At 39.3% G+C, this 11353-nt stretch overlaps 1 pseudogene; it reads right to left on the reverse strand.

Annotated features, from left to right (window-relative positions):
- Positions 1-740: 740 nt before the first annotated feature.
- Positions 741-7227, reverse strand: LOC114054408 (annotated as a pseudogene).
- Between the last annotated feature and the right edge of the window lie 4126 nt (positions 7228-11353).

An 11353-nucleotide genomic window follows, 5' to 3' on the forward strand; every position in this document is an offset into this window, starting at 1 on the left:
ATCTTTCTGCTCCACCCACTGCACCACCTCATTGCTTCTAGGAAATCTAAAACACAGAAAAATCCAATGACAGAGACTTCTCCCCCCTTGGAGGTCTTCAAGAAAAGGCTAGATGACCATTTGTCTTGTATGTTGTCTGGGGTTGCTGGTCTAGGTGCAGAACAGAGTAGAGGAACCCTGAGGTCTCATAATTCTGAGGTTCTGTGATTCTGGATCATATCCATAGTCAGTCCTTCCATCTCATATCCTTGCTAATAAAAGCCCCAGGAGCTGAGCCAGGGGAGACATACATGTCTCCTGACATCAGCCTCCACGGTCGGGCAGAGACATAACTAGGACTCTTGGCAACCAGGATAGAGCCCTCACGATGGCAAGCAGCAGGAAGCAAGCACAGAAATCAACTTTATAATTCCTGATGTGAAAATAATGTCAATAAAACCAATTTAGCTGATTAGGATGGAGAATTAATTAAAGTAGTATAGTGAATTCTAGCTGCTGGAAGAGTGCACGTTAAATTTCTGCATCCTTTAAATTTCAGTGCCCTAAGGCAAAGCTCTAATCATCAAGACTGGTTATTGTGGTCCTTGTAGCCAGCTGGAACACTCTCATTTTTAAGTGTGCTCAAACCAATTTTGCTTCCATTCATATTTCCTCCAGTTCTCTGCCCCTTCCTATGCAAAATACCCAAGAGCCACCAAGGGCTCAGGCTGTAGTTTCGCTGATTCCTAGGCTTCAGTGAATCAACAATCAACAAAGGCTAGAGGGGAAAGCTTATGAGGCTGGAGAGCTTGCTCAGGCAGCGACCGGGGTGAAGTGGAGGTGCTGAGAGGCTGGACCACAGTGCCGGTGACCAAGCCAGCTGCTTCTTTCTCCCTAGCACTCTCAGAACCATGTGAAGCCAGGGAGTGGGACCCAAAATCCAAACCTATCACTAGCTCCCATGACTAAAAAGCACTTCACAAACATCAAATCTTAAAAAAGCAGCTCAGATCCTCTCAGTGTCAGTACATATCACTCCCTATTGAGCCAAGAGACCAGTTGGCCCAGATGGTTTGTGATCTGTCTAGGTATGGATTGGAGAAAGCAAAGAAGATAGTTTCATTGCCAAAGCTCTGTTCATGATCAGATTTTGAATATTCCCAAGCTATTTGGAATGGCCCCCAGCACTTACTTCTCTGAAATCCCCTCTGAAACTATGAAACCAAACCCTGGAAATGAAGGATTAAAGCATTGCTCCTTGGCAAGTAACCTTACCCACTGGACTTGGGACCTGGCCAGAGCCTTCTAATTCCAATTCACATCTGGGATTTTGTGCTCAGTTCTGGGTACCACCCACCAACTCAGATTCAATTCAACAAACATTTATTAAACACATAGTCTATGCAAGATTCTGTGTGCTAGGTGTTGATAGGGTGAAGGTGCTAGGTGAAGAGGGGTGTTGGCAACACAGCATGAAACATGCCCAGAGGACATGCCCAAGATCAAGAAGAAGGGTTGAAGGAACGGGGAGGCAGTATGGTACGTTGAAAAAAACAGTGGATCTGGCTGAAGTCAAAAGGCGTAGGTTCAAACTTGAGTCCTGTCACTTTCTACTTGTAGGACTTTCAGCAAATCACATCACTTTTCTAGGACTCAGTTTCCCCATCAGTGGAACAAAGGGATTGTATTAGATGTTTTATGAGATCCCTTCCAGCTCTAAATCTATAATCATAATATAACCCCTATATGCTGCAGTCTGGCATGGGCCCCTCACATTGCCCCTCTTGGTTGACTTGCTCACCCCGACCTGTACTCGTACTAGGAGACATGGTTCAGACCACAGAAATACCACTATAATGTAGCTATACTCAAACCCTCTCAAAGTCCTAGGAATAACAGTGTTATGGAGGAATAGAGTCTCTCTACTTACCACCATAACTGTTTTTTTTAATTTATGGAATAAAACAAGCATTTCCATGATACAGTATAATTTTTTAAAAAAAGATTGCACATGAAACTGCAAATCTATTATATACAATTTGCTATTCCTTTTAAAAATATAATAAACTTATCATGTAAATTTCCTTTTTCTCCTTTATTTTTTCTTCTACTATAACTCTTAAACACTATACTCATTTACACAAATGATTTCCATTTACACAAAACCAGCCACTCAAATGATAGCACCATTAGATAGTAAAACACAAAACTCAGCAATAAGGCAAAAGCAAAAAATAATACTTCACAATTACTCAGTATGAAGAAATGCAGGCATTATCAATATGTTATAGTTCACATATAAACCTAGATCAAACACTCCACCAATGCACCCAATAGAATATCTAGGTGGGGATGGGAGTAGAGAGTGAGTACACAATCATAGAAACCTGGCAAAGAGGCATGTATGGGAGGAAAACCAACGTACTTGGGATAACACAACTTGACTAGAGGACTTTATGCCATTTGTTCATTCAGAAACATGAGCACCACACAAAGCCAAGACTGTGTGGGACCTCTTCTCTTTCCACTCTGTTATGTCACTATGTGATCAGCTTCCATGAGTTCAATATAGATCTGAGAATATACATAGACTACACACACACAAACACACAAACACACACATACATACACACACACATCTAAAAAACACATTCAATATATTGCATATACATAAATATATGATCTATATGTCCCATTTTAGTCTGTCTCCTAAGATACGGTCCAACAATAACAATTGCTTTTTGGTCTTTTTGAACTACATACCTGTAGGTATCTCAGTCTCAACATGTACAAAACAGAATTCATTATCTTTTCCCAAAAAACCTTCCCTTCTTCCTAACTTCCTTGTTGCTATCAAGAGCACCATTATTTTTCCCAGTCACTCAGGCTTACAACCTATGTGACTCCCCCTCTTACCTCATACATCCAAGCTATTGATCAATCTTATTGTTCCTACCTTCACAACATCTCTCCAACATACCACCTGGACTCCACTCCACGTCTACAATCCTAGTTCAAGTACTATACCTCTCACCTGGACTTTCTAATTGGTCTCCCTGCCTCAACTTTCTCCCCACTCCAAACAATCCTTACCTGGAACTACATTATTCTATCCCCACAGGTGGTCTGACAAATCTTTGTGACTGTATGTGTGTGTATGTGTGTATGTATGCACATATACATACATGCCTATGTGTGTATATATGTGTGTTGAACCCTATATAAATATATCACATACAATTTACACATTACCTAACAGTGACAGGATAAAGGTGTAGGCTGACTTCACTGACTAAAACTTTGCTATACAGATACAATTGGAAAATACAGTGTTTTCATTTCTAGAAAAAGGGAAAGGCAATCTTCCACTCAGCTCCCAAAACAATTTTTCTGAAGTGTAAGCCTGACATTGTCAGCCTTCTACTTAATAAACATTAGTGGCTTCCTATTACCTCCAGGATAAAACAAGTATAGCATTTAATTGTTGGCATTTAAATTTGGCACTTAAAGCTCTTCATGACCTGGCCTCTTCCTATCTTTGCATTCTTCTTGACACTTTACTCCCTCTATGCACTCTACAATCTAGCTATACTGGCCTACTTACAGTGCTTTGCACATGACATTCCATCTTCTATCTCCCTGCCACCTTCCATTCAGACTACACACACACACACACACACACACACACACATACATATATACACCTATATATGTGCACACATACACATATGTATGTATACACACATATACATACACAGATACATGTGTGTGTGGTATTAGCAAAAGAAGTTCCTGAACACACAGAACTCACATTTAAATGTAAGAGACAACATGTAAATAACTAGATACATACAAGATAGATGGATAGATATGCATATATATATATATAAACAATACTATTCACTACTATAAATATGTAATATATGGACATAACTATATCTTTGTTATACATAATTATTTACATGTTGTCTCCCACATTTAAATGTGAGCTCTTTGTGATTAGGAACTGTTTCTGCCACTCTCTGTATCCCCAGCACTTAACAGAGTGACTTGGAACTTCATAAGGATTTAATAAATACGTGGATTGACTGGTCTCTTTGCTGGCTGTTCTTCTGGTCCTCACCTCTCAGCTGCTAAGCAAATACTTTTCTTCTTTTGAACTGAAGCTCTTTTAACTCACAGTCACTCTTATAAGATCACTGAGAAAGTGTTCTGCTATTTTGTTGGCTAGCAGTACCTCTCAGCAAAAGAACTGCAAAGCTCACCACACTGACTCTCTGCATCATCCAAACAGCAGTGAGCTAGCCAATTCCATAGCTACTCAGCCACCAAACTTTTATTTCCCCTTTATGCTTTTCCCTCTCAAACCACAGAGGGCAGCAGAGAGCAACAAGTGCCTTTTAGAGGCATCATCTCAGACCAGCGGTATAAAGTTCTAGAGAGTAATTACCCTCCAATGAACTTCAGCTTTTAACCAGCCAATCAGGAATTAACAGCTGAAGGCTTTATCATCAGGACTCCTTTCTTGCTGGTCTTTTCATACAGCTTCATCAGTGTTGCCTTTTTTTCGTTTCCTGCTGTGATCTTCTCAATCTGCTCAGTTCTTTACTCCCTCCTGGTTCTTCACTGCTGTCAATATCCCAAATGGGAGCCTCCTGCCACTCAGATTGACCTTTCCCTTATAAAGTAATATTTATACTTATAAAGTAAAAAACACATGCCCTTTTCTGTAGGTTATAATACCAGTGGTCCTTATTTAATCATCTTATAATCTACAAACAGCTATTTGTTATTTTGCTATTTTTAACTTAATCCTTAAAAAAAAAAGTTACATTACAAAAATGAGCTGAGGTTCCACAATTTCCTGCAGCCTCAACCATTTTGCAATCCTCAAACTGGTCCTTTTAACCTTCTGTGTCTCTAAAAGTTGTTTCTTCACCCTTGTGTTTTATAAGTTTTTAGTATCTATAAGTTCTTTTCCTGCCTTTTTCAGCACCCAAACTATTCACATCAGAAAGAGATGTCATTTCACACCATTTGTAAGATGAGTTAATCCTTTTTATTTATGCAAAAGTTAATTTTCTTCTCCTTTTGGCAACCAAACTGCTCTCATCTTATCAGACAATTTTCCTTACATGTGGATTTTAGTAGTTTTTAATGAAACAAAAGTACTTTTTCTGCCACCAAACTGTTCACCTATGAAAGGGACATTACTTTACATTCTTTCAAGTTTATTTCTTCTTCTTTACCCAAAAGGACTTCCCTGCCCCTTTTGTCAACCAACACACTCATTTTTTAAAGGTGCCTTACATCATGTGTAAGTGTGCCTTACATTGTGATTTGGGTATTAATACTTCAATATAAGTTGAAAAGCCTGAGGTAATGTAACTAATTTTTTTAAAAAAGGCTTATGTCATAAAAGTTGTCTTAAAATAGCTGAAAGATTGTCTCTCACTTGAAAAAGATTAGATTAGTTCTATGTATAATTCTAGGGCTCGGGAAAGAAGCCAGGATAAAGGATGGAGGAGAAGGAAATAAATTATGGAGCACCTACTATGTGCCAGGCACTGTGCTAAGTTCTTTACAAATATTATCTCATTTGAACTTCACAACAATCCTGAAAGGTAGATGATATTATTATCTCCATTTTACAGTTGAGGAAATTGAGGGACACAGAGGTTAAGTGATTTCCCCAGGGTCACACAGTCAATAAGGATCTGAAGCTGAATTTGAACTCAGGTCCTGACTCCAGGCCTAGCTCTCTATTCATTGTCATTTGGACCTAGCTACCTCTGGTGCCTGACCAGGACTAGTGTAAACAAAGCAACAGTGAGAATGATTTCAAATCATTTTAGGAAATAACAAATTAAATTCACTCCCTCATGAGACTAATAGTAATAGCTAATGAGGAAAGAGTATTTTAAGGTTTGTAAAGCACTCTCATTCTCATCACTAGAAAAGATGGAACAGAGGCTGAATTACTACCTTGTTAGGAATGCTGTGGAAGGATTTCCTATATTGAATTAAAGACTGGAATAAATGAACTCCAATATCCCTTCCAGTTAAAACATTCTAAGTTTTTTCCGCCAAGACAACTTTCTTGTAGCCTTCTGCTCTCATACCTCATTCTCAGACATCTCCTGTTTGGCTCATCCTGTCCATCTGCTTTCTCCTTTCTTCCTTAACAGAGAAAAATATTTTAAATCCCAGGTTTTTGGACCACATCTAGTGTCTCGCCCCAAAAGTAGAGAATAGAAATGTAATCTGTACAATATGAATCAGGTAGGGGACAGATTCTTATTCTTACAAGCAAAAGAAACTATTTTTGACAGTAAAGATATTGATCAGTATTTACACAAATAAACTACAACCCATAATTACAAAGCAAAATTTTATTTCCAACAAGTATACATTTTTCAAATGCCCTTTACTTAGTTAAAAACTCCATACAAATTAATAGACTATACCCTGACAACAGAAAAGCAAAGAGTATCCTCATACAATACAAGAATAAACAGTCAGTTGTTCGAACAAGATAAGGTATTTCATGAACAAAAAACTGGTCCACTGTCTCCTCAAGGTCTGTGACTTTGGTTGCTGATGTTTTGAAAATCTGCCATTTTTGGTCCCTGAAGGCAGGAAACCCAAGTGACTTTGCTGTCTCTGTAAGAGTCAAGGCCTCTTCCAGGTCCTGCTTATTTGCAGCCACTAAAAATAGTAACTTTTCTTAACTCTTCTTCCTCCAACATGGCAAATAACTCTGACTTTTGGTGGTGTTGTTCAGTTATTTTCAGTCATGTATGAGTTGGACAACTACACAACAAAAACCGAAGTAAATAGGGTTAAGGGACTCACTTAGGGTGCTACAACTAGTGAGTGTCTGAGGCTGGATTTGAACTCAGGTTTTCCTGACTCTAGGCCTGACACTTTATCCACTGTGCCACCTAGCTTGGGTAATCCAATGCAGTCTCAATCATAGATGACTACTGCCTCAATGACTGCATCTGTGTTTGGGTAATAACACTGCTAGAACTTGTTTGTCCTCCTGAATCCCAGGCCTGAAATAAGGATTTTGTGTGTTACTCTCTCAACGTTGAAACCAATGGTGAGAATAACTGTGAACAACTTCTCAATTTGTAATCTGTACGAAATTGCTGTTTTTCCTGTTCCATCTAATCCCAAAGTAAAAATCCTCATCTCCCAAGTTCCAAATGATTGGAAAAAAATAGTTGAGAAAAAGCCACCCATGGCTACACCAGGTTCTCAATGAGTCTTGAGCCTTCCACTGCCTCTTTGGGCCTCGATATCTCCGTGGTTGCTCAACCTCCTTGGCCTGGTAAAACCTCTTCTGCAGTAGTGACTTTCAAGTCAGATACCAATGGGCTTACTGATCATACAATTGTTTCTCCTACTTTTTATTTTACCTTAGAACCTGTGACCTCCTAGACTGTTTTTCAACTCTAGCAACTCATATTTTTATATGATCTTCCAGTTAAAAAGTGACTTGATAAGATCGCTAATACGAGTATTATTATCTCCATTTCACAGATAAGGAAACTGAAGTTGGGAGAAATTTGCTTATTGCAGGGCCAAGAATAGAACCCACGTCTTCTGTCTCCAAGTTCATTTCATTTTCTGGTAAACAATGCTGCCTGACTAGACAGGACCACAGATTTAGTGCCAGAAGGAACCTTCAAGTTCATCTGGTCCAACTGCTTTATTGTACAGATGGGGAAACTGAGTCCTAGATCGGTTAAGTGATTTTTCCAACGTCATACAGGTAGCACATCAGAGAGCCTCTTGAACCCAAACCCTCTCTCTCTAAATCTAGCATTCTTTCCACTGTACCATTTTGTGTGTGTTCCTGCCTGTCTCTCCCATCTTCAGCTTAGCTTTGGGGGGCTTGACCACCTTCCTTTCCTTCCAGTCCACCTGACCAAACTCTTGTCTAATCCTCTCCTCTAATTAGTCAGCATCAGTGCCCGATTCATGGCCAATCTTCCTGTCTCCATTCCAGATATTCATTCATCAATCCCAATCTGTTTGCCTGCCTGCTCCCATATACTGCACACAGAATACATCCCCAGAATACCACCCCATGTCTGACCTGGGATAGAATGAGCTCTGAATGATGAAATGACAGGCAGAGGGATTGATATTTTTTGACAGAGGCAGAGGGCCCAACCTATCAAATCCTATAGGTAGCCCCTTGTTCTTAAAATTGGCTCTGACCCCAAGAAGTCTGGAATTAAAACTTAAAAGGATACTGGGCTGTGCCCACCCACACAGTACAATGCCTGCTTGTGAATCAGCTGTAGTTAATCCAACCACTTTGTAAAACAAGGATACTTTCTGTTCAGGAAAGGAAGGAAATTGTAAATTATAGGTGCTTATCTTTTTTTGTTGGAGGTATACAGAAAAAAAGAGATTCCTATGTTGCATAAAGAAGCAAAAGGCCTCAGTTATGTTATAAAACATTAAGAAAGAGTATAAGACAGTGTCCTTGTCTAAGGTTCTTGATCTCACCTAATCAGTCTTTCTTGATTAGAAGACTTAATCGGTTTTGGGAAAGATCCTAATTTCCTGAACCTAAAATCAATAGAGAGAGCTTGTCTTGCTAATGACCAAACTAAGAGTGGGAATGTCTTTTGGTTTAATCTGATTAGGACAGGTACGTTGTTGTTTTTGTTGTTCAGTTGTATTGTCTTGGTAGGGATACTGGTGGTTTGCTATTTCCTTTTCCAGATTCTTTTACAGATGAGGAAACTGAGGCAAACAAGGTTAAGTGACTTGTCCACAGTTAGTAAGTGTCTGATGCCACATTTGGACTCAGTTCTTTCTGATGTCTAGGCCTGGCACTCTATCCACTGTGCCACCTAGCTGCAATCAAATCCAGGGATCTAATTGAAAGTAGTTATAAAGAGTTTAGTAACTGGTTTCAGGAGATACTTTCTCCCAGGGTGCACTGTTACTAACATTACTATTTTTCTGTTTAATAAATTTAAAAAGAATACTAAATTTAAACAATACATCTCTCCATAAAATTTCATATTTTGTTTCACAATTATTCTAAAATGTAAGTAGGAAGCTTGGGAAAGTAAGGTGATTCTGATTAGCTGAATCTCTCTCCAAGTGGAAAGGCTTGTATGTTAGTAAATCTTCTCTCATAGATTTGGGCTAAAATGTAAAGTATAGATTGTTTTCTCCCACATGAGCCATTAAGAATGGAACTTCAAAACAGGAAAGTGGGAGCATGGAAGAAAGACAGGATAAAGGTTAGGAGCAGCTAGGTGACGCAGCAGATACAGCTGGCCCTGGCATCAGGAGGACCTGAATTCAAATATGACCTGAGACACTTAGTAGTGGTGTGACCCTGGGTGAGTTACTTAACTTCAATAGCCTCCAATTAATCAATGTATAAATAAGATAGGATACAAGACCAACAGGAGGGGAGTTAGATGAAACCAGTTCTGGGCGGATGCTATTAAAAGTAAGCTACTACCCTGTGGAGATGTGTTGCATGTAGCATGCATACACAGCCAAAACATACTCTAAGCTCATGAACGGACTCTTTGTTCTGGACTTGCTTAGGGAAGTACCCAGGCATACAGATTTCAATGAATGAGTGATAGATGCAAGATGCATTATAAAGAGATTCTTAGAGCTGCCTCAGTCTTAGAATTGATCCTTTTCAGCATCCCCTACTTAGTTCAACATTTACAACATGGGTTTAATGCAAATGAACTATAGGCTGATCCATATCCAGTGAAGGAAGAAAATCACTGGCTCACAGAAAAAAAAAAATTTTTTTAATTTCACCTTCCTTTAGCTTCAGGAGAAAATGCCTTTGAGTGGACAGAACTTCTCAAAACTATTAACGGTCTGTTGTCTTAGAGCAAACCTCTCTGGGGCTGATTCCTTGGCTCTGTTCCCATGTGATCGACCAAGGAAGACATGACAGAGGATTCTGTGATGAAATGGGATCAAGGACCCTGCCTCATCCATTAATTGGACTTCTACTTCATTCTTCCAACATCCATACCTACGGGCAAAAGTCAAGGAAATTTCTTTATCAGAGACTCTAGGGGATCAGTCAATATTTATTAAGTTTTCTCTCTCTCTCTCTCTCTCACTCTTGCTTGCTCACTCTCTCTCTCCCCATATATATACATTATGTGTGTGTGTGTGTGTGTGTGTGTGTGTGCATACATACATACAGAGAGAGAGAGAGAGAAAGAGAGAGAGATGCCAAGGCACCGGGATAAGTTAAGCACTGCGGATACAAAGGCAAAAACACAATTCCCGCCCTCAAGGAGCTCACCTTCTAAAGAGGGAAACAACATGCAAATAACTACAAGATATTGCATATGTAGTATATACAAGATACAACATTATTAATGGGAGGTAATCTCAGAGCACAGGAACCCAAAGGGTAACAGATTTTATTCTACTCTCTCTTCTCTTTGCTAGCTATAGAAGAGACTAGAGACGTAATCTAATCCAATTACCCCATTTTATAGATAAGAAAACTGAGACCTTGAGAGGTTAGGTTAGGGCCCAATAACTTCTGACATCCAGGACACCAAGATCTCTAACACAGGCACATTTGAGAGAATAGAGAAGGCTTCGGCAGGTGTCATTAGAGGCAGCTAGGTGTCACAGGGGATAGGCTGGGCTTGAAGTCAGGAAGACTTGAATTCAAATCCAGTCTCAGACATTTCCTAGCTTTTGGACACTCAGCAAGTCATTTAACTTCTGTCTGCCTCAGTTTCCTCAATTGACCAATAGAAATAATAACAGCACCTACCTCATAGGTTATTGTAAGGATCAAATGAGATCTTTGTAACTTATTTAGCACAGTGCTTGGCACATAGTAGGCACTCAATACTTGCTTTTTCCCTCTCCTCCTTCATCAAAGATACAACTGTTGCTGACAATTTGCCATAGATTTATCACTGACTAGGTCATTCTCTTCAGTTGTTTCTGTGCCCCAAGACCTTAGCCTGTTTGATGTCACACTATTTATGTAAAACAAAGTTAGGTCTTCTAATATCCTTTCAAAAATATCACCATACTCTTCTTTTCCAGACTACTTCTCTTTGGGAAGATACTGTCTTCTTTCCCATAAGCTTTCCATTGACAGTAGATAAATAATAGATAAGGGGAGGTTCTGAAGCTCATACTTTCTTAGGTCTAGTTGACAAAGTCAAGTCAAGTATTTATTAAATAGTCCCTGCCCTCAAGGAGCTTATATTCTAACAAAGAATGATAGCACATAAAAGGAAATTGGTGGGGGAGGAGGTAGAAAAACTTCAGAGAGGAATGAAGACATTACTGGATTGGGCACTTTTTCTTAAAATAGAAGTTTTGAGAG

This window comes from Vombatus ursinus, unplaced genomic scaffold, assembly GCF_900497805.2.
Source record: "Vombatus ursinus unplaced genomic scaffold, bare-nosed wombat genome assembly UNPS02014813.1, whole genome shotgun sequence".
Taxonomy (NCBI): Eukaryota; Metazoa; Chordata; class Mammalia; order Diprotodontia; family Vombatidae; genus Vombatus; species Vombatus ursinus.